Source organism: Martes martes (genome assembly GCF_963455335.1).
Source record: "Martes martes genome assembly, chromosome: 2".
Classification (NCBI taxonomy): Eukaryota; Metazoa; Chordata; class Mammalia; order Carnivora; family Mustelidae; genus Martes; species Martes martes.
Window position 1 is genome coordinate 172,048,916 of NC_137889.1, and position 17,307 is coordinate 172,066,222.

Below are 17,307 nucleotides of genomic sequence, written 5' to 3' on the forward strand. Positions count from 1 at the left end.
ATATGTTGTTTCCTGACTTGTTAATTTTAGCCATTCTGACTGGTTTGAGGTGGTATCTCATTGAAGGTTTTTTTTTTTTTTTTTTTTAAAGATTTTTATTTATTTGACAGAGAGACACAGTGAGAGAGGGAATACAAGCAGGGGGAGTGGGAGAGAGAGAAGCAGGCTTCCCGCCGAGCGAGCAGAGAGCCTGATATGGGGCTCGATCCCAGGATGCTGGGATCATGACCTGAGCCGAAGCCAGAGGCTTAACCCACTGAGCCACCCAGGTGCCCCTGAAGTTTTGATTTGTATTTCCCTGATGCCGAGTGATGTGTTTGTTTTCATGTGTCTGCTTGGCCATTTGGATGTCGTATTTGCAGAAATGTCTATTCATGTCTTCTGCCCATTTCTTGATTGGATTATTTGTTCTTTGGGTGTTGAGTTTGATAAATTCTTTATAGATTTTAGACACTAGCCCTTTATCTGATATGTCAATTGCAAATATCTTCTCCCATTCTGTTTTTTGGTTTTGTTGACTGTTTCCTTTGCTGCGCAAAAGCTTTTGATCTTGATGAGGTCCCAGTAGTTCATTTTTGCCCTTGCTTCCCACCTTTGGTGATGTTTCTAGGAAGAAGTTGCGGCGGCTGAGGTCGAAGACATTGCTGCCTGTGTTTTCCTCAAGGTTTTTGATGGATTCCTGTCTCGCATTGAGGTCTTTCATCCATTTTGAGTCTATTTTTGTGTGTGTTGTAAGGAAATGGTCCAGTTTCATTCTTCTGCATGTAGCCATCCAATTTTCCCAACACCATTCGTTGAAGAGAGACTGTCTTTTTTCTGTTGGACATTCTTTCTTGCTTTGTCGAAGATTAGTCAGCCATAGAGTTGAGGGTCCATTTCTGGGCTCTCTATTCTGTTCCATGGACCTATGTGTCTGTTTTTTTGCCGGTACCATACTGTCTTGATGATTACAGCTTTGTAATAGAGCTTGAAGTCTGGAATTATGATGCCACCAACTTTGGTTTTCTTTTTCAACATTCCTCTGGCTATTTGGTGTCTTTTCTGGTTCCATACAAATTTTAGGATTATTTGTTCCATTTCTTTGAAAAAAATTGATGGTATTTTGATAGGGATCACATTAAATGTGTAGATTGCTCTAGGTAGCAGGGACATTTTCACAATATTTGTTCTTCCAATCCATGAGCATGGAATGTTTTTCCATTTCTTTTTGTCTTCCTTAATTCCTTTCATGAATATTCTATAGTTTTCTGAGTACAAATTCTTCGCCTCTTTGGTTAGATTTAGTCCTAGGTATCTTATGGTTTTGGGTGCAGTTATAAATGGGTCATCTCCTTAATTTCTCTTTCTTCTGTCTTGTTGGTGTGTATATGTGCATTGTTAATTCAGTAGATCTCTAGAACTTTTTCATCTTGTAGATCTGAAACTCTAGTCCCAAAGAATTCTCCTTTTCTCCCCTTCTCCAGCCCCTGGCAACCATCATGCTACTTGCTGTTTCTAAGGTTTGATTACTTTAGATACTTCATGTAAGTGGAATCATATCGTATTTGTATTTTTGTGACAGGATTATTTCACTTAGCATAATGTCCTCAAGGCTTATCCATGTTGTAGCATATGACAGGATTGCCTGCCTTTTTTGAGGCTGCATAATATTCCATATTGTGTGTTCATGTGTATACCAGTTATTCTTTATCCATTTTTCTGTTAAAGAACATTTATGTTGCATGGACATTTTTGGTTGCTTCTACTTCTTGGCTGTTGTGAATAATGCTGCATTGAACATGATTGTGCAAATATTTCTTTGGGGGCTTGTTTTCTTTTCTTTTTGGTATATACCCAAAAAGTGGGATTGATGGATCATAATATATTTTTGACTTTGGAGGAAACTCCATATTGTTTTCTGTAGCAGCTGCACATTTTATTTATTTTATTTTTAAAATTTATATTCCAGTATAGTTAATATTCAGTGTGAAATTAGTTTCAGGTATGCAACGTAGTCATTCATCAATTCTTTATATTACTCAGCAGCTGCACATTTTGCATTCCCACCAGCAAAAGGAGTTTCAGTTTCTTCCCATCCTTACCGACACTTGTCCCTGCTTCCCCCCCCCCTTTTTTTGATAGTGGCCATCCTAACAGGTGTTAAGTGATACCTCATTATGGTTTTGATTAACATTTCCTGATGATTAGTGATGTTGAACATCTTTTCATATGCTTGTAGGTCATTTGTGTATCAATCACCTGTAGAGAAATAACTATTTGAGTCCTTTGCCCATTTTGAAAATTGAGGTTTCATTTTGTTTTGTTTTTTGACTTGTAAGATGTATGTATTTTGGATATTAACATCTTATCAGATATACGGTTTGCAAATATTTCTCCTATTCTGTAGATTGCCTTTTTGCTCTGTTGATTGTTTTCCTTTGCTGTGCAGAAGGTTTTTTTTAAGTTTGATGTAGCCCTGTTTCTTCTTGCTTTTGTTTCCTGTGCTTTGGTGCCATATCCAAGAAGTCATGCCAGTCCAGTGTTATGAAGCTTTTCCCCCTGTTTTCTTCCAAGAGTTTTATGGTTTCAGGTCTTGTGTTTAGGTCTTTAACCCATTTTGAGTTAATTTTTGTATATGGTGTCAGGTAAGGTTCCAGGTTCATTCTTTTGCATGTGGATATCTGGTTTTCTAGGCACCATTTGTTGAAAAGACTATCCTCTCCCCATTGTGTAGCCTTCGCATCCTTGTCAAAAATTACTTGAAGGTAGGGGTGCCTGGGTGGTGCCTTTGGTTAAGCAACCGACTCTTGGTTTCGGCTTAGGTCAGGGTCTTAGGGTCATGAGATTGAGTTCCGCATCAGGCATCGTGTTCAGTGAGGAGTCTGCTTGGGATTCTTTCTGCCTTCCTCTCCCTCCCCTTTTGCCCCTTCCCCCACTCGTGCTCGCTCGCTGGCTCTCTGTCTCTCTCTCTCTCTCTCTCAAATAAATAAAGATGACTATATATGTGAGGATTTATTTCTGGGCTCCGTATTCACAACCTGAGATAAAGAGTCATATAGTCCATTGACTGAGCCAGCCAGGAGCCCCTCTTCAGTTTTATCCTTTAAGATTTCTTCTTTCAGAGGCACTTGGGTGTTCAATCCTTTAAGCGTCTGCCTTTGGCTCAGGTCATGATTCCAGAGTCCCAGGTTGGGGGTGGGGGGGCGTTTCTTCTCAGCAGGGAGTCCACTTTTCCCTCTGCCTCTCAACCTAGTCTAAATAAATTAAATCTTAAAAAAAAAAAAGATTTTTTTCTTTCACTTTCTTCCATCCCATTACTTATAGAGTGAATTTTTCTTCTCAGAACACATATGGGTAGATAACCAGATATAACCTTTACTCTGCTTTATGAAAACATGGCATATTTGAATTAGAAGTTTCAAATTAAGTGTTGGTATTTGGATTAAAAAGAATTTTTTCTTTATAGATTAGACAGACTAGTTTACTTGAAGCATGGTACATTTAAAGACTTTTATAAATGGAAAATACTTAAGCATATAGGAAAGTAGAATAGTACATTGAACTCGTGTATACCCACCTTTTAGATTGAATAATTTTTAATAATTTTGCCATATTTACTTTACATATCTATGTATGTACATCTAAATTTTCTGCACCATTTAAAAGGAAATTAATGGTGGCAAGTTAAAGTTATTTTTTTTTTTAAGATTTTATTTATTTGAGAGAGAGAGAGTGAGTAAGAGAGAGAGAAAGAATGAGCAAGAGAGAGCACGAGCCAAGGGGAGAGACGGGAGGGAGAATGGGAGGGAGAAGCAGACTCAGTGTTTCAGATTCAGGTTAAAGGTTTTTAGACGAGTACTTTATTTAGTAATGCTTTGTATTCATATTGTTTCATGTTAAGAGCACATAGTGTTTAGTTGTCCATCATTCTGATGCTGTGTTTCATCACCAGGCTGAGGTGGTGACAACCAGATCATTTTATTGAAATGTTATCTTTTTTTTTCTTTTTTTTTCATCTGTAAGTCATCTGTGAATGGCACTTCGACACTGGGTAAATCTCCATCAACCTGTTTTACCTAATGATTTTAACCTTCTTCGGGGATGGCTGATTCTTGTTCAGCTACTCGCTATAAATATTAAGGTTCTGTTGTTCCTTTCACATTCTTTTTGCATAATCATCTTCTGTGAAGAAGTTTCCCTCATCAATTAGGGCTATTTTGTTATCTTGAAATGGTGTTCTACCTGGAGAATAAATCCTTAGTTTTTTCCTTCAATATAGTCTTTTCTGAGGGTTACAGTTACCTCCAGTGGTGACAAATGAGGTTGGGTCTTTTTTCTTTGTCTTTGTCTTTGTTTTTGTTTTTGTTTTTTACTTTTGTGGCTTGCTTTCTTTCCTTTTTTTTTTTTTTTTTTTCGCCAATGTATACTTTTATTTCTTTTTAATTTAATTTTATTTTTTCAGTGTTCCACAATTCATTGTTCATGCACCATACCCAGTGCTCCACACAATACGTGCCCTCCTTAATACCCACCACCAGGCTCACCCAACCTCCTGCCCCTTTCCCCTCCAAAACCCTCAGTTTGTTTCTCAGAGTCCACAGTCTCTCATGCTTTGTCTCCCCGCGGATTTCCCCTATTTCACTTTTCCTTTCCTTCTCTTAATGTCCTCCATGTTATTCCTTATGCTCCACAAGTGAATGAAACTATATGGTAATTGACTCTCTCTGCTTGACTTATTTCACTCAGCATAATCTCCTCCAGTCCAGGTTGATACAAAAGTTGGGTATTCATCCTTTCTGATGGAGGCATAATATTCCATTGTATATATGGACCAAATCTTCTTTAACCATTTGTCTGTTGAAGGGCATCTTGGCTCTTTCCACAGTTTGGTGATTACTTTTGTGGCTTTCTCTGTGGAATATCATATGTACTTATAAGTATTACATATTTTGAACTTCGGTTTCATTTAGGATTATATTTTGATGTAGATTTGCCTTTATTGTATATATAAAATATGTTAATATTTTATTTTCTTGTAGTGAGAAGGCATGTTGGATAACAGGAAGAGCTGTGGAGTTTGCAGATATCAACTGTGGCTTTAATAAGCACATTCTTAGCGTCTATGTCAGACAGATGGTAAGTATTATTAAAGTCATAGAGTATGAATTTTTTGCACTTAGGTTCTCAAGGATTTTTAGTGATTTAAAAAAATCTCTCAGAAAGAAAATGTAATCATGGATTTTGTTACTAGAACTTCTCGAAGAGCTTGTGGTTGTATAAAAAAACTGTATTGTAGTCCTGCTTTTCCTCTTTAATGTTTCTCCTTTAATGTTTTAGTGTCTCTGCTTCTAAAATGCTTCTTCATATTTTATATATTCTCCATCTGCAAATATTATTTGTGCACCTATTTTATGTATGGGACTACAGCTAACTGTCAGACTGGAGTATGTATCATTACCTGTGTTACTAAGGAACATGGCTAATGGGGAAATATACACACATAGATGAAAATATGTTGGTAAAACCAACAGTATGAGGCCCTAAAATAACCAAGCAAGACTAATACTGGCAGTATGTAAAGGAGGATTATAAAAAGTGTTGAAGAACTCTAGAGAATTACATCTTCCTGGGTTTTTTTTACCAAAAGCTGTGTATTATTTAGCAACTGGATTTTTCCCTTAAAAATATGTTTCAGAGGTCGTTCTGGTTTCTACACATGTCTGGTTTCTTTATCTTCAACTGTTTAATAGTTGCCTAGTATTCTAAAGGGTGACTTTTACAATAATTTATTTAGCCATACTCCTATCCATTGATATTTAGGATATCTTCAATAATTATTGAAGTAGTAGTTCTTATGTCAGATAAATACATTTTAAGATTACTGGTCACCTTAATTTGATTACATTTTGTATAAATGCTGGTGTTTTGTTTTGTTTTTTTTAGTGACACACCTTTTGTTACCTTGATGAGATTTAGTATTTATCTTATCCTTATCATAGTGGTACACTTAAAATCATTTTGTAGGTAACTTAATCCCCAGTAAAGATGGATTGTTTGGTTTGGGTAGCATTTGTTTCTGAAAGAGATGTTTCTTCATCTTGTTTGGGATGATAGAATGTTTTGAGTTCTGTGACTTCCATATATATTCCTTATAGAGTGATGTTTTCATTTTTCTTTCTTTTTTGATGGCTTTAAGGAGCTAAAGTATTATTAATAAATTTGATTGTTAGTATCAATTTTCTTAGGCCTCTTCTTTCTAGATGGTTGATATTGCATATATTAAATAGAATATATTTCTTGATACAGAGATTTGTTATTTTCTGATATTGTTCTATAAAGTTAAGTTCTCTAAAATTAGTAGTCTTTGTATAAATATAGCAGATTTATTTGTAAATGACATGGGGAATTTCTTTAGTGTTTTAGTATTGTGTTGATGATGTAGCTTTCGATAGGAAGGTTTTTTTTTGAAGTGGTACTTATTGGTATATTGACTTTAATGGCAGTACTGACTATTGCCATACCAGTGTTAGAGTTTGTGTTCACTCTACTACTTTTATAAATTTCATGTTAACCCAGGCTTTTCTTTTTAATGTTGAAAAGAACATGTATCTTTATCTCTTAAAAAACAAACAAACAAAAAAACTTGAGTTGTTAAGGCCTCCTGCTGGAATATTCTGATGATAATCAGTGAGCAAATATATATTGGATAGGTTCTCTATCAGGTTAAAATTGAATAATAGAGGTAGAAGAGCTTAGAAAATGTGTATATGAAATTTAAATTTTCATGGTCTTGTTATTAATAAAAATTTATATTATTTGTTTTTAGGTTCTTCATTGAGCCAGTTTCACATTTCTCCATAATATATCAAACCTTACTTACCCATCCTTATTTCCCACATCCTTTTAGAATACACTCTCTAGGTCAGGTATGTATGTGAAGAAGCTACATAACCTTGTTTAAACTAGTGTATTAATAAGGCTCTCTTTATGGAAGAAGGAAGGTGCATTGGATCAGTTGATAAAAGAGTTGAAGATCACTCAGGGGGATAAATGGGATTGAAATAATTTGGGTACATAAAGTAAAACTGGTACTTAATGGTAGTGTATGTTTTCATAGAGATGGTTCACTATACTAAATATTAGTTGGACACTTAAGCTGCCTACATGTTTAGATCTTTTTCTGTATAAATGGACACGGTGGAAAAAGAGGTGGAAGGGATGTATGGCTTGCCAGGTGGAGGAAGTATAGGGGAAATCTAAGATTCAGCTTTATTAATAGTGGTTTTTTTTTTCTCCTGATTATTAAAGTATGTATATAGTATAGATTATTTGGAAAATGCAAAAGTAGTATTTAAAAAGAGTAGTATGCTAAATATAAAGTTACTTATAATCCCATAATCCAGAGATTTCTTTTCCAGTCTAATATTGTAATCTAAGCTAGTCCCATTTGGGTGTCTGTATAAATTATATTTAGTTTTGTGTCTTGCTTTCTTTTCTAACACTGCCTTAAAAAAAAAAACCTCTCAAATATTATCTAAAATATAGTCTTTAATGACTGTATAAAATTCCATTTTAGGAATCTTAAAGGGATATTGTGCTTAGTGGGATTTAATAAATCTGGGTTCAGTCCCAGTTTTGTTCCTTGAGAGCCTTAAGCTTGATACTTATCTTTTCTAGTTCTTATTTTTCTTATTTGCAAAATAGGCATAATATTACTTACCATTTTAAAAGTTAAGTAAAATCATGGCCATAACATTCTAGCTGACGTATGTTAAGTATTTAATAAATGATAATTGCTATCACCAGAAATTATTTTGTCATTTCTTTCTCATTACTTTGTTGTTTTTTAGTTTTTCTTTGTAAAAAAAATTACTGTATTTTGAATATTTCTGTATAAATATCTATTTAAATATGTAAATCTGATTATTTTCTATCATGAATCTCTGGAAGTGGAATTGTTTGATCAAAGAATAAAAGTTGACCCTTGAGCAACATGGTTTAAACTGCCCAGATCCACTGGCATGCAGATTTCTTACAGTATAGTACTGCAAATATATTTTCTCCCCTTTATATTTTCCTTAATAGCATTTTCTTTTCTCTAGCTTACCTTATTGTAACAAAACAGTATATAATACATTTACAAAATTTGTGTTAATTGACTTATGTTTATATTCTCAGTAAGGCTTCCAGTCAACAATAGGCTGTTAGTAGTTAACTCAGAAGTTATCAGTGGATTTTTGACTACCTGGTTGGTGTTCTTACCACCTCCCCCAACATTGTTCAAAGGTCAACTGTAATTTGAGATTTCTTGATACACAGTGCCAGTTTGCTTTCTAGAAAGGTTCTACTAGTTTATTCTCATTACAGTGTATTAGAATTCCTATTTCACTATAGCCTTGCCAACAATGGCTATTATTATTTTAAAAATTATTTTTTTATCTATTAAGCAACGTAACAGTAACGTTTGACATAACAGTAATATTCTTAATAGCCAACAATGGCTGTTATTATTTAAAAATAATTTAAAAATTATTTTTTAATCTATTAAGCAACATAACAGCAATATCTGATGTAACAGTAATATTCTTTCTCTTTAAAAAAAAAAAATGAAAGAGAGAGGATGGGCGTGGAGCCTAATGTGGAGCTTGAACTCAGGACCCTGAGAATCAAGACCTGAGCTGACATCAAGAGTTAGACGTTTAACTGAGTCACCCAGGCACCTCAGTAATATTCTTTTAACTTCACTTAAAAAAAAAAAAAAAGATATTTATTTATTTATTTGTCAGAGAGAGAGAGAGAGATAGAGAGGAGAGAGAGCACAAGCAGGGGAAGCGGCAGGCAGAAGAAGAAGCAGGTTCCCTGCTGAGCAAGGAGGCTGATATGGGACTCCATCCCAGGACCCTGGGATCATGACCTGAGCCAAAAGCAGATGCTTTACCGATGATGCCACCCAGGCATCCCTCTTTTAACTTCATTTTATTAATGGGGTTAAACTTTTAAATTTTTATTGAGTATTACTGTTTCTTTCTAGAATTCTATACCTATTGCTTTCCTGTTCTTATTTCTTTTTCCTTGCCTTAATCCTTTATTTATCTAGCAGGAATTTATTGAGTGCTTACTATGTGCTAGACATTGTTTTGGTATTGGTATATAGTTTTGGTACTTATTATTTAGTTTAGTGATGGCAGTGCAGGAATGAACAGAACGCCAAAAACCTTTGTCTTCAAAGAGTTTACTTCCTAGTGTCAGGGTATATACAAGCATTAAACAACATAAACATTGAAATTACAGAGTGGTAATTGATTTGGAGGGAAAAAATAATGAGAGGAAAATGGAGAGAACATTCGTGTGTACAGTTTTGCATTGGATGGTTAGGGGAAGCCTTGCTGCAAAGGTGCCGTAAGTTAAGTCTTTTAAGGAGTGAGTCAGATAGGTATCTGGCAGAGTGCATTTCAGGCTATGAATTAAGTATAAGGCAGCGAAACAGGAGAATACTGGGTGAATTTAAGAAAGAGCAAGAGGGAGAGTACCAAGAAATGATTTGAAAGTTTTTAGGGAACCAGACTGTTCAGTATCTTAATTAGGCCATTTTAAGAATTTGAACTTTTACTCTATATGAAATGGAGAGGTCTTGGAGGCTTTAAATCAAACCTTTGACTTAGGATCTACAGATTCAACAGAGTCCCTGTCAATATTCCAAAAGGCTTCTTTGCTTTGCATGTAAATCCAAAGGGCTCAGAATAGTCAGAAGTCTTGGAAAAGAAGAGCAAAGTTCGAAGACTCACTTTTTCTGATTTTATTTTCCTTTTTTAAAGATTTTATTGTCAGAGAGAGAGAGATACGGAGAGACAGAGTACAAGCAGGGGGTTTGGCAGGCAGAGGGAGAAGCAGGATTCCTGGTGAGCAAGGAGCTGGTTGTGGGACTCTATCCCAGGACCCTGGGATCATGACCTGAGCTGAAAGGCAGACGCTTAACTGACTGAGCCACCCAGGCGTCCCTACTTTTCCTGATTTTAAAACTTAACTACAAGTCAAGATGATGTGATACTGGCATAAGAGTAGATATATAGACCAGTGAAATAGAATTGAGAATTTGTAATAAACCCTTATAGTTAAGGTCAGTTGATTTTTGGCATGGGTGCCAAGACCATTCATTGGAGAAAGAATAGTCTTTTTTTTTTTTTTCAAAGATTTTATTTATTTGTTAGGGAGCGCGCGAGAGAGAACTCACAAGCTGGGGGAAGCAACAAAGGGAGAGGGAGAAGCAGACTCCCTGGTGAGCAGGGAGCCCGACGGTGGTGGGGTGGGGGGGCTCTATCCCAGGACCCCGGGATGGACCTGAGCCAAAGGCAGATGCTTAATGGCTGAGCCATCCAGGCGCCCCAGTATGTAGAGTTTTTATCATGAGTGGATGTTGACGTTTTTCAAGTAGTTTTTCTGTGTATATTGAATTGATTATGTGATTTTTCTTCTTTATTTTGGTAATACTGGGTATTGCATTGATTAATTATCCAAACATTAAAACAACTTTATAATCTAAAAATAAATTCAAGTTAGTTGTGATACATTATTTTTATAAACAACTAATATTTTTGTGTTTTGTATAACATATCATTCATAATTTATGTCTTACTACTGTAATATTTTGCTTTGGAATTTTGCATCTATTTTCATGATTGAAATAGGCCTGGAACTTTTTTCTTTTAATATCCTTGTAAGGTTTTGGTATCAAGGTTAGGTTGACCTCGTAAAATGAGTTGGGAAGTGTTTTCTCTTTAACTGAGTCTCTAGAAGAGTTTGTGTAAGATTGGTATTACAGGTTATTTAGTGGAATTTACTTATGAAGCCATCTAGACCCTAGGGTTTTCTTTGTGGGAAGGTTTTAAGTTATAGATCCATTTCTTTAATAGATACAGGACTATCAGATCTTGTTATTTCAGATACGATATGATAATATGTTTTTTAAAAAATGTACATTCCATTTAAAGCTTAACATTGGCATAAAATTATTTATGATATCTCTCCCTCTTTTAACACGTCTCTGGACTTGATGGGCCCAGCACGCTTTCACTGTGCATCTCTGCTGTCTCTGGACTTGATAATGATGTCCCCTTTTTCATTTCTGATATTGGTAATTTGTACCTCCTCTCTCTTTTGGTCACTCTTGCCAGAGATTTGTTATTTTTAATAGGTTTTTTTTTTTAAGACTAGTTTAGATTTCAGAGAACTGTTTTTTGATGTTGTTGATCGCATTTACTGTGTATTTGTTTTCTATTTTGTATTTGCTGTTTGTTATTTCCTTTCTAGTTTCTTTGGGTTTGATTTGCTGCCCCCCCCAATTGCCTATTGAATGTTTATACAGTTGATGTTTCAGCCTTTCTTTTTTTCTAATATATGCATTTGTATGCATCTTTTTTTAAAAATAAAGATTTTAATTATTTATTTGAGAGAGAATATGAATGGGGTGAGGGGAAAGAGAGAGGGAGAGTCAGAGTCCCTGCTGAGCAGGGAGCCTGATGCTGGGTGGGGCTAGATCCCAGGACCCTGAGATCATGACCTGAGCCGAAGGCAGATGTAACTAACTGAGCCACCCATGCACCCACATTTGTATGCATCTTTTTCTGTGCATGACTTTAGTTGTATCTCACAAGTTTGGATATATTTATTTGGCTTAAATATTTTCTAATATTAATTTTTTTATTTTTAAAATTTTCATTTATTTATTTTTAAAAAGATTTTACTTATTTATTTAGAGAGGGCTTGTGGGGGGGTGGGGAAGGCAGAGCAACAGAGAGGGACAAGCAGACTGAGCTGAGTGCAGAACCAGACCCGGGGTTCGATCTCACATCCCTGAAATCATGACCTGAGCCGAAATCAAGAGTTGGATGCTTAACCCACTGAGCCACCCAGGTGCCCTTTAACTATTATCTTAAATTGATGTTAGCATTTCACTAACATAGTGGAATTCTTCTTTGACTTAAGTACAGGAGCGTATTTTCAAACAACTGTGTCTTCTAGTTCTATTTTAGTTACTAATTTTAATATAATCCCATATGTACTTGAAAATAAAGTATATTCTGTGGTTATTTGGTCCAATGTTGTATAGATATTAAGCCAAGTTATTTATTGATCTTCTCTGTCCTTATTGTTCCTCCCTTCTTTTTTTTCTATTTTGTTGGGGGTGTTCTTTTTTCTAATAGTTACAGAGCGAGCGTTTTTACAAGTTGCTACAAACTTAGAATTGTAGAATTGTTACATCTTCTTGGTGAATTTTATCATTGACTTTTAACATTGACATGTACATCAGTGGTGATTTAGATAAGAGCAATTTTTATTTTTTTTTGAAAATAATTTAATATTTGGTGTAAAAAGAACAACATAAATCACAGGGAAAATCAGAATCTTTCCTGGGCTTCTTTTTCACTTATTTTTAGTTTAGATTGGCTTGTACTTTGAAATGAATATGGGAGAAGGTACCAGAATCTTTGATTGCTTAAGATCTCTAAAACTTTTTTTTCCTCTTAAAAATTTTTTATTTTTTATTCAAGTATAATTAACATACAGTGTTATATTAGTTTCAGGTATACAGTATAATGAGTCAATAAGCCTACATATTTCTCAGTGCTCATCAATATAAGCATACTCTTAATCCCCTTTATTTCACCCATATGCCAACTTACCTCCCCTCTGGCAACTACCATTTTTTGTATCTAAGAGTCTGGCTTTCCCCCCGCCTTGGTTCATTTGTTTCTTAAATTCCACATATGAGTGAAATCATATGATATTTGTCTTTCTCTGACTGGCTATTTCACTTAGCATTATATCTTCTAGGTCCATTACATGTTGTTGCAAGTGGCAAGATTTCGTGGCTTTTTTATGGCTGAGTAATATTCCACTGTGTATGTATGTATGTATGTACACATCCCACATCTTTAATCATCTATTGATGGATACTTGGGCATGGAGGCTTGAATTCATGACCCTGACATTAAGACCTGAGCTGAGATCAAGAGTTGGACACTTAATGGACTAAGCCATCCAGGCATTCTTATGTCTTGGCTATTGTAAATAATGCTTCAATAAACATAGGGGTTCATGTATCTTTTTGAATTAGTGTTTTCATTTTGGGTAAATACCCAGTAGTGGAATTACTGGATAATATGGTAATTCTATTTTTAATATTTTGCGGAACCTCCAAATAACTCAGTACCTAAAAACCGAATGATCTGATTAAAATGGGTAAAGGACCTGAATAGACATTTTTCTAAAGAAAACATACAGATAGGCAACAGACAAATGAAAAGATGCTTAACGTCACTAATCATTGGGGAAATGCAAATTAAAACCACAATGAGATACCACTTTATACCTATCAGAATTATTGAAATAAAAAAAATAATAAGTGTTGGTGAGGATTTGGAGAAAAAGGAACCTTTGTGCACTGTTGGTAGATAAAGCAATTTTAGGGTAGTTGTAGAAATGGTGGAGGCAAAACTCTATGAAAGAATGGAAGGAGAAAAATTGAAAACAGTTCTGTATGTTGTACATATTTTCCCCTAATTTTGTTTCTGATACATAGGTCTTTTACATTTAAATGTGGCTAGATCTGTTAGTATTTTTTTTTCTTATGATTTCCTCTTTGTACTTTTTTGCTTATATAGTTTCTTATTTTCCTAAGATATTCACTTGTTCCATGGATCTTATATTACTGAACAGTGCTGTCCAGTAGAACTTTCTGGTGGGAAAAGCTTACTATTTCTGCACCCCAATATGGTAATCATTAACCACATATAGTAACTGAGCATTTGAAATATGAGTAGTATGGCTGATGAAATGAATTTTTAATTTAATATGCTTTTTTTCAGAATTAAACTTTTTATTTTGGGATTATACTTTCACATCTGGCTCTAATAAATGTACAGAGAAATCTCCTGTGCTCTTTACCCAGTTCCCCTGATGGAACATCTTTGCACAACTGTACTATGGTATCACAACCAGGATATTGTCATTGTTATGGAACATTTCCATCACTACAAGAATCCCCCAACTTACCCTTAAATGGCCACACCCACTTGCCCTCCTCTCCCATCCCTTCCTTAACTCTTGGCAGTCATTAACCTGTTCTCTATTTCTTTAATTTAAAATGTTATATTAATGGGATCATTCAATATATAGCCTTTGGGGATTGGATTTTTTCCATTCAGCATAACTCTGGAATTTCATCCAGGTTATTTTTGTGTATCATTACTTTATTCCTTTTTATTGCTAACTAGTAATTTGTGGAATGGAATGGAAGTATCATAATTTGTTTAACAGTTCACCCATTGAAGGACATCTGAATTGTTTTCTAGTTTTTGGTTATAATGAATAAAGCTGCTATAAACTTGGTGTACAGGTTTTTGGGTGAACTTAATATTTAATTTCTCTTAGATAAATGCCCAGAAATGCAATTGCTGAATTGTATGATGTTGCGTGTTTAGCCTTTAAAGAAACCTCCAAACTCTTTTCCAAAGTGACTGTACCATTTTACATTCCCGGCAGAGTGTTTGAGCCTTCCATTTTCTCTGTAACCTTGCCAGGATTTTGTGTTGTCATTAGTTTTTAGGTTAACCCATTTGATAGCTGTGTAAGTAATATCTCATTGTATGTAGCTTTAATTTTGCATTTACTTAATGCCTAATGATGTTGAACATCCTTTATGTGCCTGTTTGCCATTCATATATCCTTGTGATAATACGCTTTTTGCCCATTTTCTAATTGAATTGTTTGTTTTTTACTATGGAGTTTTGGTAAGTTCTTTATATATTTTAGATATTAGTCCTTTGTTAGATATGTGGTATGCAGATATTTCCTCCAATCTGTAACTTGTGTTTTCATTTTCTTAACAAGGTCTTTCAGAGAGTGTAAGTTTTAAATTTTGATGAAGTACAGTTTATCTGTTTTTGCTTTTATGGATCATGCTTTTGGTGTTTTGTTTAGCTCTAGGTCCCAGAGATTTTCTCTTTTTTTTTTTGTTTGTTTGTTTCTTTTCCTAAGATGTTTATAGTTTTATGGATTTGAGCTCTTGGTCCATTTTGAGATAATTTTTCTATCAAATGTGAAAATGAGGTCAACATTTATTTTTTTTAATCTGTGGATGCCCACTTGCTATAGTTTCATTTGTTGAAAAGACTATCTTTTCTCCACTAAATTGCTTTTGCACCTGTCAAAAGCATATTGGTATATTTCTGTGTTGGTATATTTCTGGGTTCTCTCTTCTGTTTCCAAGTCTATAATCTGTTTTCAGATCTATATGTCTGTCCCTCTACTGATACCATACAGTCTTGGTTAATGTAGTGATACAATAAGTCTTGAAATTGAGTTGACTGATTCCTCTCTTTCAAAATTGTTGTAGCAGTTCTGGTTCCTTTGTCTTTACGTTTACTTTGAGAATAATCTTGTCCATATCCACAAAAAAAGTCTGAGAATAATCTTGTCCATATCCACAAAAACTCTTGCTGGGGTTTTGATAGGAATTCTATCAGTTTAGGGAAAATTAACATCTTTACTATGTTCAGTTTTCTAGTCCGTGAACATCCTGTGTCTTCCCATTTATTTAGATCTTTGATGTCTTTTATCAGTGTTCTATAGTTTTCAGCATACAAGTTTCCATAGTGATATCCTTTCTTCATTCCTGATATGGGTACTATGTGTCTTTCCTCCTTTTTTCTTTGTTAGTCATGTTAGAGGTTTGTCATTTTTATTTTAAAAGAACTATCAGCTTGTTTCATTGATTTTTCTTTTTTGCTCTTACATTTTCCGTTTTGTTCATTTCTGCTCTTATTTTTATTTATTCCCTTCTGCTAGCTGTGGATTTGTTTTGCTCTTCTTTTTCTAGGTAATTGTGGTGGGAGCTTTGATGATTGATTTGAGACTTTTCCTCTTTTGTGATTTGTATGCATTTGGTTATAAATTTGCTATAAATTTCCAGCATTGCTACTTAAGCTATGTCCTACAAATTTTGATATGGTTTATTTTCATTTTCATTCATTTCAGTGTATTTTTAAATTTTTCTTCAGACTTTCTCTCTGACTCATGGGTTATTAGGTATATTGCTTAAGGTCCGGTTATCTCTGTTAATTGATTACTGCTTTGATTCCATTGTGGTCAGAGAATACACTTTGTATGATTTCAGTCCTTTTAAATTTTCTGGGTTTGTTTTAAGGCCTAGGATATGGTCTTTCTTGGTACATATTTGGTGGGCACTTGGAAATAATGTATTCTGCTATTGTTGGGTGGCGTGTTCTATAAAAGTCGATTATTCTTAATTGATGATGTTACTATGTTCTGTATCCTTGCTCATCTTCTGTCTAGTTATTTTATCAGTTGTTGAGAGAGGGGTTTGAAATTTCTCTAATTGTGGACCTGTCCATTTCATTTCAGTTCTGTCAGCTTCTGCTTCACTTATTTAGTGGCTCTTTTGTTTGGTGCATACACATTTAGGGTTGCTATGTCTTCTTGGTGCACTGATCCTTTATGATCATATAATGTTCTTCTCTGTCTCTGATAATTTTTTTCCCCTCCGCATTCTACTTTATGTGCTATTAATATAGAAAAGTGCAATTTAACTTAATTTAAATTAATTGAAATTTAAATAGGCACATGTGGCCAGTGGCTGCCATATTGACAGTGCAGTTCTGGAAGATGGAGAGAGCTATGACACAATAAATTTAATTAAAAGGTAAATTTCATAGTATGGATGTTAAGGGCCAATGGTTGGTTCAGAGAAAGGGAGATTGGAGCAGAGGGATTGGGGGGACATGATTTTAAATTGGGTAATCAAGGAAGAAATCATTGACTGTGACACTTGAATAAAGATTTGAAGGAGTTGCAAATATTTTGGGGAAGAGTTTATCAGAGGCCAGCAGGGAGGTGGGCTACTGTAAGAACTTTAGCTTTTACTGAGTGAAGTGGAAAACCACTTGAGGATTTAGAGCAGATCTTGATTCATTCTGACTTGTGTGTTGTTGTATATATGTATGTTGTATTTTGTACAAAGATCATCCTGCCTAGTGTGTTGAAAATAGACTGTAGGAGACAAGGGTTGGAAGCAGAGCATTTATGATCCTGGAATATGAGTGAATGAGGACAGTAGCTAGACCAAATGGTTAGAGCAGATTTGGGCGAAAATATCAGACATTTAGTTTTAGAAATGCTAAATTTGAAACGTTTATTAGGTACATCCAAGGAGAGAAAGCAAGTAGACTGTCTGGGGTTCTCTAGATCAATGAGTCCCTGCCCTTGTGGAGCTTACTTACACTTTCTTAATTATGGGTAGTAAATACAATA

At 34.8% G+C, this 17,307-nt stretch overlaps 1 protein-coding gene across 1 annotated transcript in view; it reads left to right on the top strand.

Annotated features, from left to right (window-relative positions):
* The first annotated feature begins 5,018 nt into the window (after positions 1–5,018).
* The window catches only part of N4BP2 (NEDD4 binding protein 2), a 69,270-nt gene continuing 56,981 nt past the window's right edge, over positions 5,019–17,307 (top strand). The window contains exon 1 of the mRNA XM_080796754.1: positions 5,019–5,115. The gene's annotated coding sequence lies outside the window, so the exon portion shown is untranslated. The remainder of the gene's footprint in view (positions 5,116–17,307) is intronic.